The sequence below is a fragment of the Aedes aegypti genome, chromosome 2 (genome assembly GCF_002204515.2).
Source record: "Aedes aegypti strain LVP_AGWG chromosome 2, AaegL5.0 Primary Assembly, whole genome shotgun sequence".
In the NCBI taxonomy this organism is placed as follows: domain Eukaryota; kingdom Metazoa; phylum Arthropoda; class Insecta; order Diptera; family Culicidae; genus Aedes; species Aedes aegypti.
This window is the reverse complement of record NC_035108.1, coordinates 284,813,110-284,833,298: the sequence shown is the minus strand read 5'-3', so window position 1 is coordinate 284,833,298 and position 20,189 is coordinate 284,813,110.

Sequence of the window (20,189 nt, the reverse complement as noted above, 5' to 3'; positions counted from 1 at the left end):
TCATGTTGTTGAATTAGATAATTTCTCTGAAAATATCACTAGTGACATCTGAGGAACAAAATTTGTATCAATTGCATCACTATCAGACAGAGTTCGGGGCTCTGAACTGTTTGGTAGAAATACTATTTTTTAGCTAGGGAAAGTGTACCAGTTATGGCCATAGTGGTTCCCTATTTGCCCATATGTGAAATTTTGATAACTTGCACATTTTAAATCTTTTTGAATGTTTTAACATCAAGATCTATCTTAAATCTAACTACTACAACACACAAACACATTTGAAAACATGGAAGTAATGACGTATGGCGAAATAGGGAACCATTATGTCCATAACTGGTACACCTACCCTACCTACGATCACCAAACTCAAAATATTGAAGAAAATTTGTTCCACCTCAGATGACCCTTGATGTATTGCACAACCTGGTACACTGACACTCAAATCTCAATCATGAGGTTCTCCCATTTCATCATTTATTTAATTAACATCTAAACAGATAACACTGAATCAACAATTTCACGCCAAAATACTCGGTTCGTGGCCGAATCTCTCCATCCTTGGTTCTGCCCATGCCCTGTCCATCGTATCCTTCCAGCTTTGGCCACCTTGTGGATACTGGGTTGAGTTGGGTGAGCTCGTGGTTCATCCTTCGCCGTCATACACCGTTTTCCTGCACTCCGCCAAAGATCGTCCAAAGCAACCGATATTCGAAGACTCCAAGTGCCTGCAGGTCTTCCTCGAGCATCGTTCACGTTTCATGCCTGTAGAGGACTACCGGCTTTATGAGCGTTTTGTACATGGTACATTTCATGCGGGTGTGAATCTTTTTTGACCGCAGCTTCTTGTAGAAGCCAGAGTAGGCCCGACTACCTCCGATGATGCCCCTCCGTATTTCATAGCTAACGTTATTGTCAGCCCTCAGCAAGCGTCTAAGATAGACGAACTCGTCGACCACCTCGAACGTATCCCCATCTATCGTAACACTGCTACCTAGCCGAGCCTTGTCGGGCTCGGCCCCACCAGCTTGCATGTACTTTGTCTTGGCCGCATTCAGCACCAATCCAACCTTTGCTGCCTCGCATTTTAGGCGGGTGTACCTTTTCAAATGTTCGGCCGAAAATGTCCATATCATCCGCGAAGCAAACAAATTGACTGGATCTCGTAAAAATCGTACCCCAGCTGTTAAGCCCGGGTCTCCACATAACACCTTCTAGCGCAATATTGAACAAAAGGCACGAGAGTCCATCATCTTGTCGTAGTCCGCGGCGGGAACGAGCTGGAGTGTTCGCCTGAAACCTTCACACAGTTTTGCACACTTTTCATTGTCACTCTTGTCAGTCTCGTAAGCTTCCCGGGAAAGCTGTTCTCTTCCATGATTTTCCATAGCTCTATGCGGTCGATACTCTCGTATGCCGCCTTGGAATCGATGAAAAGATGATGCGTTGGGACCTAGTATTCTCGACATTTTTGGAGAATTTGCCGTACAGTAAAGATTTGGTCCGTTGTCTCCTCAAGGTGGCGTTTTTTTTCTCCCGGAAGAGGCGGGTCTGCTGTTGCCGTTTCCGTATATAACTTTCCACGTTCTGACGGGTCCCTTGATGCAGCATGACCACCGCACTGCATTCTTCTCCTCCAGACTCCTCCGTCGACTCCGTTCCACGTACCCGACGTTGCTCTCAGCTGCATTGTTGATGGCTGCTTTCACTATTCTCCATGGGCTTCATCCAGCTGACCCTCTTCCGGTAATGCAGCCTCGAGGTGCTGCGTGTACGCAGTTGCGACATCCGGTTGCATAAGTCGCGCTATGCCATACCATGCTGTCGGTACCGTACGTTGTTGACGACGGAGAGTTTTGGGCGCAGTTTAACCATCACCAGATAGCGGTCAGAGTCGATGTTAGCACCACGATCGATGCTGACATTGACATGTCGGAAAAGTGCCGTCCATCAATCAGAACGTGGTCGATTTGCGATTCTGTCTGCTGTGGTGACCTCCAGGTGTATCGGTATGGGAGGCTGTGCTGGAAGTAGATGTTACGAATGGCCATATTCTTGGAGGCAGCGAAATCGATTAGTCGTAAGCCGTTTTCGTACGTCAGCCGGTGGGCGCTGAACTTTCCAATAGTCGGTCTGAACTCCTCCTCCTGGCCAACCTGAGCGTTTAGATCTCCTATTATTATTTTGACGTCGTGACTTGGGCAGTTGTCGTACTAGCGTTTGAGCTGCGCGTAAAAAGCGTCTTTGTCATCATCAGTGCTTCCTGAGTGAAGGCTGTGCACATTTATTATGCTGAAGTTGAAGAACCGGCCTTTGAGCCTCAACTTGCACATTCTCTCATTGATCGGCCACCACCCGATCACGCGCCTCTGCATGTCACCAATCACTATAAAAGCTGTTCCTAGCTCGTGTGTGTTGCCGCAGCTCTGGTACATGGTATGGTTACCTCTCAACCTTCGCACGATTGATCCCTTCCAACACACTTCCTGCAATGCTACGATGCCGAATCCTCGGTCCTTCAGCACGTCGTATGCGTGTGCTCCAAAATTACATTTGTTACTGCAAGATAGCCTTTGATCTGGTTAACAACTTTGCCCAAGACACCAACCTTCTAGCTCATCGAAATCTTGAGATATAAAAGATTAAAAAAAAAATTGTCATTAGCGATGCCTAGCGGATAAATTCTCAATAAGTTTTGTTGTTGTCAGACAGCCCTTTCTCTGCTTAACAGCTTTGCCGATGACACCAACCTTCTAGCTCATCAGGATCTTGAGATATAGACGATTGGAAAAAAAATGTAACTAACGCGATCTAGCGGAGAAATTCGTCACTAGTTTTGCTTTTTCCAGATAGCCATTAGTCTGCTGAACAACTTTGCCGAAGACATCAACCTTCTAGCTCATTAAGATCTTGAGATATAGAAGATTGACGAAAATTTGTAACTAGCGCCAACTAGGGGAGAATTTCTCAAATAGGTTCGTTACAGCCGAATAGCTCTTGGTCTGCTGAACAACTTTGCTGATGGGTTAAGTTTTACCTTAAATTAGGCAAGTAAAATGGCAATTAATCAGTACGGTATTTTTAACTGTGCTGCAGACAGATTGAAACTATGTGCTGGTCACTGAAAAACCTTAATAGCGTAGATAATTTCCACGTGATCACTTATTATTCACCCAGACAACCAGAAGTCGCATAACAGTTTACGAACAAAGTCGTTTATTTATGCAAATTGCATCACATTCGCACTACATGGTGGATGAAATCGTTTGATTAATGGGTTTCCTCGCATAAAACGTTATTTTCTGAGTTCATATGTACATTTTTCTTCGTTCCGTATACTCGTACAAAGTTAGTCGGATCAATCCGTAGCAGCTGTCAAATGAACTTTGTTATCATAAATTAAGTCGCATAAGAGTACAAATTGATTCGCAATAAAATCGATGCACTCGCATAGCATGTTATTTTTCATCATATAAAAATGCACGTATATCGCCTCCACTTTTGTACGTATAAGGCCTTTTCGCACCATCTTAAATGTGAAACTTTCCACATATAAGCATCGCATAACACAAAAAGTGTTTCCGTTATACGTACATTCTGGTTGTCTGGGCAGTGATTATGATCTAGAGTGCGATGCCACATCACTATCGTTGGTTGTCAAATCAAAGTGATATTGATTGCTCCCAAGTGATATTGATAGTTTTAGAGCATCAGCTATCAGCTGATATGATTGATTTTCAAAAACTCTGGACTGAAAAGTATGTTGGTTGATTAAAGTTTAATTATTATTGGACTTTATATCAATATTTAACGTATACGACGGATATTCGTGTAACATTATTTCTATCGATCAAATGAACGTGACATATCATGTTTGTTTGATTATCTAAGGGGACATTCAAATATGATGTCCACCATTTGCGGAGGGGGGTGGGGAGTCTACGCAAGTGTAACAGTAAGGTATTGGAAAAAGCGTGACAGAGGAGGGGGGGTCTAGAAATCCCGAAAAACGATGGACGTCATATTTTAATCGTCCCTAAGATTATTTTTCTAAAATTAGGCCGATACAAATTTTATTTCCACTTTTTGTCTCCCCCCCCTTCATAAAGCGGAAAAAACTGCAGGGGGCAAAAAAAATATTTTTCATTCGCGTTGAAAAACACCAGTGGGCATATGAAAATTTGGCTCACGAATGTATCTGAGCCAAAGTATACATACTCCTCGCACTCACTAGAAATCTTATATAGGTATTGTCAAAACCGAGCCAGTATCTATCTCTCCTATTTACTCGCATGATTAAAGTAAACAAGGCAACATTCTATCGCATCAACGTCAACGTATGAAAGAGCGAGAGAGCCACCTCTTTCGAGTGCACGCTATGCAAACGAATTTGACATTTCCATATTTAGCTAGCAGTGTTGAGTTGTGTGTTGTTTTTCACAGAATCGCAAATTTGTATTTAGAGCAAGTACATTTTACCTCATAATCGCCAGTTCCACCGAAATCATCTGCAGCAGCAACCTAAAACAATGGTATGTTTTAAGATTTCTTGTTAAAAACTCTTGTATAGTGTGGTTCTTATCATCCAGGACTCTAAAACTCCTGTCGCCGTGAGAGTCGAGCGCGAAGTAAAACTTCTCCTCCAATCCGTGACATCAGTAGATGTTGAATCTTCTTTGCTGGAAACAATTGAGCAGGTCTTCGGACCGATAGTAAATGGGACGGACGCGGTTGAAGCTATTTACGCTGGATGTAAATCATTCGACAGGCATGATTTGTTCACAATATCTCCCTCGTGTACTATCCGAGATGTCGCCACAGCAATTGGCACATGTACGAAAGTTCTGTGTATACTAAAGGCTGAAATTACTTCGGGAAAGGAGAAGACAAGAAATGCTTTCGATTTGCTTATGCAGCGAGCATCTATTACGACGTTTCCTGATAAAAAGGTAGAGAATGATGGACGTGATGCGTTATACAACAAACTGGTGGATTATTTGCAGTTTCGAGGAGCAGGATTCAAAGTTTTCCAGAAGTCAGACATGGAATTCTTCATGTCGTCTGTGGTATCCATTCTGTGGCGTTTGGATGGACAGTGGCTAAACTGCTAGCGGCGGCCAATGTATCGAAGCCTCCAGAAAATCTCCATTTCAAACCAGTTGACCAAGAGTCTTTTCGTGTGTTGTCCCATGGCGCGCACAAAAAAAAGACACTTCCACTATTGAAGAAAGAAGCTAGACGAACTATGTACCAAATCGTTTCTTGAATCGGATGGATGGAAACAAGTATCAGCAGATGTAATGCAACTGAAAGCTTCGTTGGCGGACTACATACATCACCTGGACAAGGCTGATGAGCAATATAAGGCAGCATCGACATCTATTATGGACGATAACCGTTCATTGAAGACAGTTCCGCCGAAACAAAATCGTACAAGCCTAGTACAATTGCTGTATAAAGCTCTTGAAGAGCGATTGAATTCCGTCCCGGCCTACACCGAGCAAAATCTGATCTTTTTTGCTCCAATTGAAAGACGGGCCAAATATAAATATATAACTGGGCTGGTTTTCGACTTTCCTATACAAATTTATAAGACTTTCAAGCCGAATGCTTCATTTGTGTGGAAGATCACCCAGGGAGATGAATCCTCTTCAGCCGTGATCATATCACGTATCGAACGAAATATACACGAGCGAATTTCCACCGACAAATCAGAAAGATTGTCGCAGGCCTATGGAAGTGTTTCTACTTGGACAAAAGAAAAAGTTGATGAAATTGTAAATGCCATCACTGGTAAGTTTTTTCATTTATCGTTTTTATTTTCGAATTCAGTTGTGTATTTATATTTCAGAAGATGCAACTCCAGAACAACTTCAGGACAGCAAAGAAGGATTTCAATTTTTGTTGCAGGAAGGATTTTCTGTTTCAGAAGCTGTGCATATGTAACAACAAGCGCAGGCCGCAAAACTGAACAAGTTTGCCAACTTCTGGGCAGCAGTTTCGAAGGTCCTTGCCAACAACGATTATACTGTCGCTGAAGAAAGGCGACATGGTGAAACGACTTGGATATCACCACTGTGCGTTTCGATGCGTGATTTGATGTCCAAGTGCGAAACTAAAATGGAAGAAATGTTTCCGGGATCAAACGACAATTTCATACCATCATACGAATATTTTCGTCTGCAATTCGTCCCAAGAAACAGCCACACTCAGGTATCGAAACGCTATTATGGACGCTTTGATGTGAAATTCGGTCTTCAAAAACGTACGTTACATAAGGCACATGTAGACCAGCACTACGGAGCAAAACAGTTTGAATTCTTGAAGATCATGGCCGGTAAGACTTTCAAAAAGTTTGTTCCTACTTGTCTGAAACTGATTTGCTTTTTATTCTTTAGGAAAATTTTCTGACGATTCCATCGTTTTTTTCTTAGACGATAAAGCGTCTATCCCTGTTGGATTCGAAAATGCACCAGTAAGTGCAACTCGAAGGCAGCGACATGTCTCAATGGCAGGACTTGACGGAAGAGGGCTTAATGCCATGGATCACGATAATATCCCCCAGCATTTGATTCCATCGGTTGCGATAAAACTGTATCCTCCTAAAGAGCTATCTGAGTCGTGGTATAGAGGTAAACCGATGATTATACTGAAGGACGCAATATTCGAGGCATCTTCAGCATTCAGGCATGTAGCGGATTTGATCAAAAACATTGAACAACCCGATACACAAAAGCCGATTATGTTTATTGGAACTGATGGAGGACCCGATCACAACGTTACATCGATTCAAGTTATGCTAAGTTATGTGGCTTTGTTTTTGGAACTGGATCTCGATTTTTTATGTGCGGTTCGCACTCCTCCAAACTTTTCGGTGATAAATCCCGCAGAAAGATTCATGAGTACTGCAAACATTGCCCTGATAGGAGTAGCTCTCGCAAGAAATGATCTTGGTAAAAATGAAAAGAAAGTTCGCTCGTTGCTTTCTAAGAAGCAATGGCGCGATGCTCAAGAAAAGCATCCAGAGACAAACTATCGGCAGTTGGCGATTGATGGAACGAAAGACGCCCGCAGTCTTTTGAGTGCTCGATTCGAAAGCCTTTCTTACAAAGGAGAGCAAGTGAGAATGGGCTGCCCTGCCACAGATGATGAGATTGAAGCGTACAAACGTAGAGTTTCCACTGCATTGTGTGGAATTGATTTCGACGCCAAGATTGTCAAATCTCAACTACTGAAAGAAAATCGTGTTAAAGATTTCTTTGAAACGCACGTCAAGGCAACATCTTATGCGTTCCAGGTTAAGAAATGTGCTGACAAATCTTGTAAGTACCACAAGAAAGTACGATCGTCGAGGACTACGTTTGATCAGATTGTGTGGCTTCCGACACCAGCGCCTGATGCGAATATGAAGTACAGAAGCTTCGATTCTGAATACGGCAACGAGCCTTCAGATGAACACGTTCCAAGCAAAATAGGAACCGCGATTACTGAAAGCGTGGAGAAAATGATGCCCAAACCAACATTCCCTTTAGCCTTCACGAGGGCTCGTATGATCGTTACTTGCACTGAGTGCAATTTCCCGAGACTGTTGTATACCAAATATACTTTGGATAAGAAGGAATATACTAAGTTGGGCCAATTTTTTGAAGATAAATTGTATGTTTGCGGTTCTCATCTGGAATCATTTCCGGAAGTTTTTCAGAACACTAAAGTGTCCTGTTTCGATCCTGTCAGTCTTCATTATTACCAAGCTAGCACACATTTGCCAGGTTACAAAGACTTGTGTGCTAAATGCCTGGATCCAACAGTAACAAAAACAGAAGGAAAGCTGCTCTTCTGCGCAAAATGTTGTTCAAAATCAAGTCAGCCGATAAATACTTCAACTACTGAGCCAAAAGCTGAGCGACGACCTCGAGGCAGGCCAAAGAAAACATAGATACATTGAAAACCGTTAAAAGACTCGATGGATATATATCAGGAATTTCAATAAATAAAAATAAATATTTTCGAAAAATAAATGTTTATTATTTTTTTGCCCCCCCCCTCGATTAAAATTGGTCCGATGGGACAAAATGTCAAAAATAAATTTGTATCGGCCTTACAGTTGAACAGCATTAAAAACTTGCTTGAAAACATTTATTTTGCATATAAATTATTCTATTTTAAACATATTCAAACATAATTCTAATGTGTTGGCCACACGTATCAGAGTTTTTACCAGTCCAAACATGGGTTTTCTGCAAGTTGTTGATTATTTTCGTTTTGGTTGCAAATGAATGGGGACAATTATGGCTTTCTTGTGTTAACATTTCAGACATGCCGAATTTTTTGATTTGAAATTGCTCTACGAAATACACCTTGAAATAAACAACAACGAAGTTGAATAAATTTTGTATTTTTTTTTGTCACGGAATGTGATGATTTTAGAATTTTCAATCTGACATTGTTTGACAGGAAACTGTCAAGACCTTTTTTTAACTCTATCATAAGCATTGAAATTTGTTTTGAATTTGGAAATAGTTATTTATGCAACAAGTTGCAAAAAGATGATTTTTTCAGCAAGAGTCGGCTTGCCGAGTTGGATAAATACGACGAGTGCTGAAAAATCGAGTTTTGCAACGAGTTTTGTCACTTGCATCCCTTTGCTTTTAATTCCCTCAAATATAACTTTTTTTTTTACTGAAATTCGTAAAGTTATACATCAATATATTCTTTATAGTTTCTCAGTCCTTTCATTTGACGACTTTAAATATTCGCCCAAAATTCAAACATTCACAACCCTAGACGAAAATTGCCATCCATTACTACCGCCCGCACATGACACCACCGACCAGGTGGCCCGATTTTTCCCATTTAATCCACGGTTATTGAAATTCAGCAATCTTTCATCGCATCTCACAAGTCTTGACATCATGGTCGTCGTCGTCGTTGCCAGTTGCCTTTTAGCTAGGCTCTCTGTTTCTGATGGCGTTCACAGGGGGAAGTCTTAGAGTAAGACGGCCTCAAAAGCAACCCGTCAGCAAGGGACGGTGTTGTCCAGATCGTTATTATCGGAATAAAAATATCCAAATCTGTACTCACAAGTCGTTTTTCATAACCAAACTGTATGTAATAAGAAAAATGAAATGAGTTTTTGTAGACCTAAGCGCTACGGAGATGATTGTATATTATTATTCACAAAATAATTTTAATATGACAATAATCAGTGTAACTAGGCAAATACCGTGTGGCGTCCCAATCTTCATGAATTCGAGGGAACTCGACAATAAATGGAGAATCAATTCATTATCAAATGAATTGGCTACATACTCCAGAGCATCTAGCACAGGTTCCACGATGACCTCCTTGGACACATTCCCGTTTTATGTCCAAAACATGCCGTCCGACGTCTCGATCTTTACGCATTCGAAGAAAAGTTAATTGTGAAAAAAAGTGTAGCATAATATATGAACGGCATTTAAATGCCTCTATTTGAACCTAAAGCTTGCTAACATTAATGATTACGCCGCAAAAGGGTGTAACTCTAAATTTGTTGACTTATTCTTATTCAAAACTCTTCTACTCTATGTAGTATAATGGATGAAGCATATCAGATGAGTTGATTAAAATTTAATGTATATGAACAAAACTATTTAGCTTATTTTTCAGTGTGTTCTATATTCGCACAGATCTATCGAGAGCCGATCGTGGGGGATCTCGAGTTCGTAGAAACAGGCGAAACACGAAGATGTTCGTCGCGTTTCGTGAAGCCGGCTCGCACTGAGCCGGGATGATGTACGTCAGGACGTGGCTACGAATGGGAGAGAGAGAGAGAGAGAGAGACGAAGCATGAAGACGAAAAAGAGATGGGAAGCGGTTTTCAAGACAGGATGGACGGGCTTGGGGAGTTCGACGAAGAGAACTGCGTTGAAACGAATCAGTTTGTTGGCGATTTTCGGTGCGAATTGTTGTGCGTACTTTGCGGTGTGATTCTGAAAAAAATAGTTTGACGCGATTTGTTGTGCGAATAAATTAATATTTATAATAAATGTCCGAGTGTTTACCTATACCTAACAGTAGTTGAAAAGTGGATTTTTATTTATTTTGTGAATTCGAACGGTTTAACAACGAAATATGAAAAAAACATTGCTCAGTGATTTTATCATGAAAATGTTGTGCTCCCTTGTGAATACGACATGATGCAGTTGGTAGGTTATTCTGAGTTGATGTTAACCTTCCGCGGATGTTAAGAAAAACAACTTAATAAGATACTGGGGTCATTATGACCCAGAAATGTATACCCCTATAAATCAGCGAAATATCAACCGAATAATGAAATTTATGCCGCATTCGAAAGATATACTCTTCAAGACTCTGATCACTACCTGGAATACCGGTTCCGGATCCAGTGGCCACCGGGAATCGGCTACGAAGGGGACCATGTTGGCCACGTGGAATTTCAGTACACTCAGTCCAGAAATCTGCAGTCATCACCAAATTGTATAAGATGCAGGCCATATAGGAATGTACTGTCTTCAGCAAACTTGTTTCGGGGACCAAGAACTTCCACATGGGATACAATTTAGTTCAGAACTCGACCGCGACGTGGCGCTAGCGTCGATATGAACTTCCGGTAGGGGCTAATTATGCGATAACTCGAGATCGCGAGCACATAGAAGGATGCTGTCTTCGGCAAAGTTGCTCAGGAGGATAAGGACTTCCACATGAGATACAATTTAGTTCAGAACTCGACCGCTGCGTGGCGATAGCGTCGATATGAACTTCCGGTAGGGGCTAATTATGCGATAACTCGAGATTGCGAGCACATAGAAGGATGCTGTCTTCGGCAAAGTTGCTCAGGAGGATAAGAACTTCCACATGAGATACAATTTAGTTCAGAACTCGACCGCGACATGGCGCTAGCGTCGATATAAACTTCCGGTAGAGGCTAATTATGCGATAACTCGAGATCGCGAGCACATAGAAGGATGCTGTCTTCGGCAAAGTTGCTCAGGAGGATAAGAACTTCCACATGAGATACAATTTAGTTCAGAACTCGACCGCGACATGGCGCTAGCGTCGATATAAACTTCCGGTAGAGGCTAATTATGCGATAACTCGAGATCGCGAGCACATAGAAGGATGCTGTCTTCGGCAAAGTTGCTCAGGAGGATAAGGACTTCCACATGAGATACAATTTAGTTCAGAACTCGACCGCTGCGTGGCGATAGCGTCGATATGAACTTCCGGTAGGGGCTAATTATGCGATAACTCGAGATTGCGAGCACATAGAAGGATGCTGTCTTCGGCAAAGTTGCTCAGGAGGATAAGAACTTCCACATGAGATACAATTTAGTTCAGAACTCGACCGCGACATGGCGCTAGCGTCGATATAAACTTCCGGTAGAGGCTAATTATGCGATAACTCGAGATCGCGAGCACATAGAAGGATGCTGTCTTCGGCAAAGTTGCTCAGGAGGATAAGAACTTCCACATGAGATACAATTTAGTTCAGAACTCGACCGCGACATGGCGCTAGCGTCGATATAAACTTCCGGTAGAGGCTAATTATGCGATAACTCGAGATCGCGAGCACATAGAAGGATGCTGTCTTCGGCAAAGTTGCTCAGGAGGATAAGGACTTCCACATGAGATACAATTTAGTTCAGAACTCGACCGCTGCGTGGCGATAGCGTCGATATGAACTTCCGGTAGGGGCTAATTATGCGATAACTCGAGATCGCGAGCACATAGAAGGATGCTGTCTTCGGCAAAGTTGCTCAGGAGGATAAGAACTTCCACATGAGATACAATTTAGTTCAGAACTCGACCGCGACATGGCGCTAGCGTCGATATAAACTTCCGGTAGAGGCTAATTATGCGATAACTCGAGATCGCGAGCACATAGAAGGATGCTGTCTTCGGCAAAGTTGCTCAGGAGGATAAGGACTTCCACATGAGATACAATTTAGTTCAGAACTTGACCACCGCGTGGCGCTAGCGTCGATATGAACTTCCGGTAGAGGCTAATTATGCGATAACTCGAGATCGCGAGCACATAGAAGGATGCAGTCTTCAGCAAAGTTGCTCAGGAGGATAAGAACTTCCACATGAGATACAATTTAGTTCAGAACTCGACCGCGACGTGGCGCTAGCGTCGATATAAACTTCCGGTAGAGGCTAATTATGCGATAACTCGAGATCGCGAGCACATAGAAGGATGCTGTCTTCGGCAAAGTTGCTCAGGAGGATAAGGACTTCCACATGAGATACAATTTAGTTCAGAACTTGACCACTGCGTGGCGCTAGCGTCGATATGAACTTCCGGTAGAGGCTAATTATGCGATAACTCGAGATCGCGAGCACATAGAAGGATGCAGTCTTCAGCAAAGTTGCTCAGGAGGATAAGAACTTCCACATGAGATACAATTTAGTTCAGAACTTGACCACCGCGTGGCGCTAGCGTCGATATGAACTTCCGGTAGAGGCTAATTATGCGATAACTCGAGATCGCGAGCACATAGAAGGATGCTGTCTTCGGCAAAGTTGCTCAGAAGGATAAGGACTTCCACATGAGATACAATTTAGTTCAGAACTTGACCACCGCGTGGCGCTAGCGTTGATATGAACTTCCGGTAGAGGCTAATTATGCGATAACTCGAGATCGCGAGCACATAGAAGGATGCAGTCTTCAGCAAAGTTGCTCAGGAGGATAAGAACTTCCACATGAGATACAATTTAGTTCAGAACTCGACCGCGACGTGGCGCTAGCGTCGATATAAACTTCCGGTAGAGGCTAATTATGCGATAACTCGAGATCGCGAGCACATAGAAGGATGCTGTCTTCGGCAAAGTTGCTCAGGAGGATAAGGACTTCCACATGAGATACAATTTAGTTCAGAACTCGACCGCTGCGTGGCGCTAGCGTCGATATGAACTTCCGGTAGAGGCTAATTATGCGATAACTCGAGATTGCGAGCACATAGAAGGATGCAGTCTTCAGCAAAGTTGCTCAGGAGGATAAGAACTTCCACATGAGATACAATTTAGTTCAGAACTCGACCGCGACGTGGCGCTAGCGTCGATATATACTTCCGGTAGAGGCTAATTATGCGATAACTCGAGATTGCGAGCACATAGAAGGATGCTGTCTTCGGCAAAGTTGTTCATGAGGATAAGCACTTGCACATGAGATACAATTTAGTTCAGAACTCGACCACTGCGTGGCGCTAGCGTCGATATGAACTTCCGGTAGGGGCTAATTATGTGATAACTCGAGATTGCGAACACATAGAAAAATGCTGTCTTCGGCAAAGTTGCTCAGGAGGATAAGAACTTCCACATGAGATACAATTTAATTCAGAACTCGACCGCTGCGTGGCGATAGCGTCGATATGAACTTCCGGTAGGGGCTAATTATGCGATAACTCGAGATTGCGAGTACATTAGAAGGATGCAGTCTTCGGCAAAGTTGCTCAGGAGGATAAGCACTTCCACATGAGATACAATTTAGTTCAGAACTCGACCACTGCGTGGCGCTAACGTCGATATGAACTTCCGGTAGGGGCTAATTATGTGATAACTCGAGATTGCGAACACATACAAAGATGCAGTCTTCGGCAAAGTTGCTCAGGAGGATAAGGACTTGCAAATGAGATACAATTTAGTTTAGAACTCGACCACCGCGTGGCGCTAGCGTCGATATGGACTTTCGGTAGAAATTACACAGATATTATCCGTGCATCTGAATCATAGTCCCTACTTCTTCAAACTAGAGAATCAAATGAATGAAGGATTATGAAACAAATTGTTCAATTTTTTTTCCTTGTCTCGATCATTGTCAGATCATTCTCTGCAACTGGGAAAACCGAGACTTGTCACTTTCAACATGGTTTAAAATGTAACAAGGACTAGTGTTCCTTTCATTACTCGAACATCCTGTTCTCTTCGTTTGAAGCAGTCAGGACTAGGGTTCACTGGTATATCTTTTCTCCATAACGCACCATGAAACTGTGACGTACCCGCGTTATGGATCATTTAGAAGGATGCTGTCTTCCACAAAGTTGCTCGACCACCCGGTGGATTTGACGTCGATTTGTATTTCCGATAGAGGTTAATTATTAGAGGGGGGTTTCACATTTTTTGAGCCCAAACACGACCCGTACCTGACTTACTTTATTTTTTTAAACCCGGACCCGAGCCGTACTCAGACCTGACCCGAACTTGAAAAAAAAATCCGCTGTTCAAATCCGAATATGACTCGAAACCTAAGCATTTTTTGTAGGAAAAGACCGAGTTTTAAAAATAGATAAACTCATCGTTTCTGATGCATAAGGAAGCTTTTTGGTTGTTACTCTTACCATAACTCTTACTAAAGTCCACCTAAATCCGAATTTTTACAAGCCCGATTCCGACGTACTCGAAAAAAATGTTCTAGCCTTCAAATCCGTCCCGAACCATTCGAGTCCGGGTTTGAAAACCCGAGACCCGACTTATAGAAGGATGCTGTGTGCGGTAAAATTGTTCGAGAGAATAACGAATTAGTCATGAACATACGTTCAAAATTTAGACAGCATGTGGTGCTGGCGTCTATATGTATTTCCAGAAGGAACTCTCTTTTGAAGGTTTTATCTTCGGCAAAGTTGTTCAGTTTTTTTTTAATTCTGCGTAGTAAATTCCGCGTGACGCTCGTCATTATATTGCTCTTATATGATATGAACTCTGAACTTGTGGGCTTCGTGGCCGTGCGGTTAGTGTCGTCAGGCAATGAGTGCATCGTGTCATGGGGTGTGGGTTCGATTCCCGCTGCAGCCATTGAAACTTTTCGTGAGGAATGTTTCTCGGCTGTACCATTGGAGCATGCTTGTTCTTTGTCTAGTGTTAAGTAACAGTCTGTGCAGCTAAATGGCTGAAGACGGTGTCCGTGTCCGTGTCTTTTAACTACACGATCCACGAAATATATGTTACGATATAAACTACGACTCTCCATAACTCGATATTCAAGGGACTATCGACTTATAGAATTATGGTATAATAGAATATACCGACACAAAATCGAAGGAACAAATTTTTGTATTTCCAATATTTTTATTATCATTTTTGAAAGAAAGCAGTATTATTTTGTTGATAGCATTTTACAAACTATTATTTGAAAACATTTTTCGAAGTGCTCGAAAAATCACGTTATTTTTACTGACAATAGTTTTTATCATTTTCATGTCATTACAACTTGTAAGTATTTATTCACCTTCAAACAAAAATTAGATCACGTTTCCCAAAAAAAAAAAAAAATAAAATAAAATAGATATCGAGTTATGGAGAGAAATTCACATCTCACGTAACATCAACTTGTGGAGATATCGAGTTACAGAAATATCGACTTATGGAGAGCACAATGTATGGAAATTTGAAGGAACCGGAAAATCCATCTAGTTATAGAGTATATCGGGTTATAGAATATCGAGTTGTGGAGAGTCGATTGTATATAATATAAAATAAGCTCTATGATATGATATGAACTATATTGTACTCACTTCTAAAATTCCATCAAGAGTTCAGATACAGATAACGTCATGAAGTTGCAAAAACAATTACTTCTAGTTTTCTTTAGAAGTTGTTGCAGTAACTATGCACTTAAGTTTTTAATTGGATCCGGAAGAATCTTATGACTTTATACCAGTAATTCCTTCTGGATTTCCTCCAAAAAGTTATCTAGATATCAAGAAGTAGTTCACATCGGAGTTATTCAAAGGATATAGTTTAGTAACCTTAAATGATTTGTATGATGGATTCTACAGTTAATTACCGAGAGCTCATCCGATGGAATACAAACCCATGCCCTTCTGTCCTCTCGAAATATCTCCAGAGACTCTCCCAAAGATTTTTCCAGGAAATCTTTCGAAGATTCCTCCAAGTATTTTACCAGAAAATAATCCAAGCTATTCTGTACCTTAATCTCTATAATGATTTCTTCTGGGGTTCCCTAAGACTTTTGCCAGAGATTCTTTCAGGAAGAATTTTTGTTTGCCATGCATGGAATAGCTTCCTCCAGGGAGTTGACATGGAATTTTTACAAGGATTCCTACAAAAAAAAAAATATGCATAAGGATTTCTTCAGAGATTTCGCAAAGGTTTCCAGCAGAAATGTCTTAAGTGATTCCTTCGTAGATTCCTCCAACAAAATCTTTATTGGGATTCTTTCAGGATTTTTTCCAAGGGTTCCTCCAGGATTTGTTTTAGGAATACTTCGAAATTTCTCCGGAGATTTCTCCAGGGATTTTTCAAGTTATTTCTTCTGGTATTCCTCTATAAAATTTTCCACAGACTTTTGCGAGGATTTCTCCAGGAAAGTGTCTTCAAAGATTCTTGCACAGATATCTTCAAGGCTTTCTCCAGGAATTCCTCCAGGAGTAACACTTAAAACAATTTCTTCAAGGATTACTAAAGATGTTTCTCTAGTGATATCTTCATAATTTTTTCCGAGGATTCCTCAACGGATACATACAAAAATATCCCCAAGCAGTTCTCTCGAGATTCGTTCAGATATTATTCCGGGATTCCTCCAGGGATGATTCTACGAGGAAATTCTACAAGGATTCCACAAGGAATTTCTGCAGGTATTCTAAAACTCAGGAATTCCTCAAGGAAATTTCATGAAACGCCTCAAGAATTTCTCAAGGTAATCTTCCAGGGATTCCCCAAGAATTTCTCCAGGGATTCATACTGGGTCTTCAATAATACTCCATGGATTCCCCCAAGAGTTCTTCTTGAAATTTATCTAAAGATTCTCCCATTAATTCCTGCTAGAATATTATCAGAACTTATGCTAAAATTTCTCCATGGATTTCATTAAAAAAATCTCTACATATCCTACAGTAAAATCTCTATGAATTTTTTTTTGAAAATCTATTCATGGATTTCTTTAGATATTTCTCCTTAGATTTTTCGAGAAATTTTTCTATTTTAATACTCCTATAAGGATTCTTTCAGGGATTTATCCAACAAAAATCTACAGGGGTTTTTCCAGCAAAAAATCTACAGGGGTTTTTTCCAGGGATTTCTCTAGCGATTCCACCTGCAAAATTTCTACATCGATTCTTCCTAGGATACCTCCATTCATCAGTAATTCCTCCAAAGATGTCTCCAAGAGTCCTTCATGGATGCCTACACTGCCCATATCTGCATATTTGTCATATTCGACATTTTTGACAAATTGAAGTTAATACCATGGAGAGTCATCAAATGATAAATACTTTCGATCAGCTTACTGAAATATGTGAGATTGTTCTAGAAAATTCGAAAAAAATACAAAGTTGTTTTGTCACATTGGTAATTATAACCGCATAACAGTAACATTGAGATTATAAATGAGCCTCGTAATGTAACAGCAATGAAATTTCTACCAGAATTGTTTTCTGACTATTCACCTAGTATGCGATATGAGTTGTACAAAATATCAGCCTCAAATAAGCACTTTTGAGTTCCTGGTAATTTTTAGTAATTTTAGTTTCCTTCCATACTGTCATCAAATGTACTCTTGGTATTCCATTTACTCAATGCCTACTTTTGTCGAATGTTACAAATATGCAGTTATGGGCAGTACATGAGTCTATCCAAAGACTCCTACAGAGATTTCTCTATGCAAATCTTTACAGGAATTCCTGCAGAGATTTCTCCAGCTTTTTCTTCAGGAATTTCTCCAAGGATCGCTACAGAAAAATCTCTACATGTTTTCCTGTAGATATCGATTCAGGAATGAACTGGTAGAGATTTGACTGTATATATAAATGAAATATGAGTTTCGTCTACGCAGTCTTCATCATAAATAGAACGTTGAAAAAAATAGAGACTGCGTAACTGAAAAGCATGTATGCTGTTCCGGGGATTTTTGTAAGGAATTCCTCCAGGGCTTTGCTCGAGAATCCCTTCTTGGGCTCTTGCAAGAATTTCTCCAGCGATCCCTATAAGAACTCATAAAATAATTTCTTGTAAAATCCCCAATTGAATGGTAGAATCTCTGGAATAATTCGTTATAGAATTCCTGGAGCGATCCCTGGAGGAAATCTTAGAAGTAAATCCTAGAGGAATCTTGAGAGGACTACCAGCGGAATGTCTGGAGAATTCACTGTGGAAATATTTTAAGTAATCCTTGAAGAAATGTTTCTTAGAGAAACTTCGACATTCTGCAAAAATCTCTGTAGAGATCTTTTTGGAGGAATCCTTAGGGGAATCTCTTATTTTTTATTAGAGAAATGTCAGGAGAAATCGCTTGAAGAATCTTTGGAAGAATCGCTGGAGATGTGCTTGAAGTAATCTATGCAATAATTCCTGGAAAAGTTCCCTGAGGATGGATTAATTCCCGGAGAAATCTATCTGGAGTGAATTCTTCAGAGTTTTTGCAATTCCCTCACAGGTCTTTTTTTATTGAATTCTTCGACGATCTGATTTTAAAATTGTTTTCGGTATTTCTCAAGTTATTATTTTTGGATTTGACGGAATAATAGTCTGATTTTTTTCTAAAGGATAATTTTGAATTTTCTCAAGAGGATTTTTTAAAAACACTTCAGAGTACTTTTTAATAATGCGTCCCAATGAAGCTATTTTTGGAAATCCTCCAGCTGTTCTTTCTAGTATTAGTCCATAAGATATTTCCAACATTCGTTCGAGTTGATGTATGAATTCCTCCACGGTTATATATTCAATCTAATTTGATTCTTCTAATCCTTTATTATAGAATTCTACAAGAAATTTGGATTTTTGGGATTTTTTCATTGGTGTTTGCGAAATTGCTTAATTTTTTTTACAAACCTTTTTTCAAGATAATCTGACGAAATTTTTCTGAGATCTTCCTGCCAAAATTGTTATCATACAAAACATTTATGCAAATTCTTGTTGAAATTTCTGCAGAAGCTGATTCAAAAGAAATGTCCAGATGTTAACGGAGAAGAATGTTTTATTTTGGCGTTACTATCCTGTTAATTATTATTACTTACGCAAAAATAATTGATTCTGAATCAAATCAACTACTTCAGCACTAAATTTTACTTTAAATCAAATTCACACACTCTATTGATTTTACAGTAATACCTCCATGAGTCGATGTTCAATGACTCGATATCGACTCATGGGACCATAGTAAAAACAAACTTTCATGGTTACTATGATGGTCCCTAGAAGCAGCTTTCCAAAGGAATGCTCGATATTTCCATGAGTCGATGGTCCCTTCAATATCAACTCATGGAGGTTTCACTGTACTATAAATTTTTAATTATCTCAATAATAATATTGATAATTATCACTATCCGAACACATTCACATCTTTATACTTCAAGTCATGCTCGCAAATCTACTTACTCTAACTTGCGAAGAATAGTGTAGGTGATTAGATAATCACAACTCAAGCAGAAGATTACGTTCAAATTAAAGTTTATGACGTGCACTTTTCTAAGTGGGGGTAAGAAAATGTAGGAAGTTTCTTATGAAATGTGCTCAAGAGTTTCTTTCGGAATTCTATCTCTTATTTCTTCTAGGGATACGCCACAGAATTTTTTTTCGGGGACGTCCTTATAAATTATTTCCTAGGAGAGACACCCCCAGTTCTCCTCAAGGCGTAATTTTATCAATTTATTTATTTATCCAATAATTTAAAAATTACTCCTTAAATTACTGTTTAGTTCTTTTTGGAGTTTCTCACGAATTTCTTTCAGAAATTTATTTCTTTGTTTACATTAAAAATTAGCCACGTGATGGTCGTGTTCTAAACTAAATTGTGTCTTATGTGGAAGTTCTTATCCTCCTGAGCAACTTTGTCGAAGACAGCATCCTTCTATGTGCTCGCAAACTTGTGTTATCGCATAATTAGCCCCTACCGAAAGTCCATATCGACGCTAGCGCCACGCGGTGGTCGAGTTCTGAACTAAATTGCATCTTATGTGGAAGTCCTTATCCTCCTGAACAACTTTGCCGAAGACTGTATCTTTCTATGTGCTCGCAATCTCGTGTTATCGCATAATTAGCCCTTACCGAAAGTCCATATCGACGCTAGCGCCACGCGGTGGTCGAGTTCTGAACTAAATTGCATCTTATGTGGAAGTCCTTATCCTCCTGAACAACTTTGCCGAAGACTGTATCTTTCTATGTGCTCGCAATCTCGAGTTATCGCATAATTAGCTCCTTCCGGAAGTTCATATCGACGCTAGCGCCACGCAGCGGTC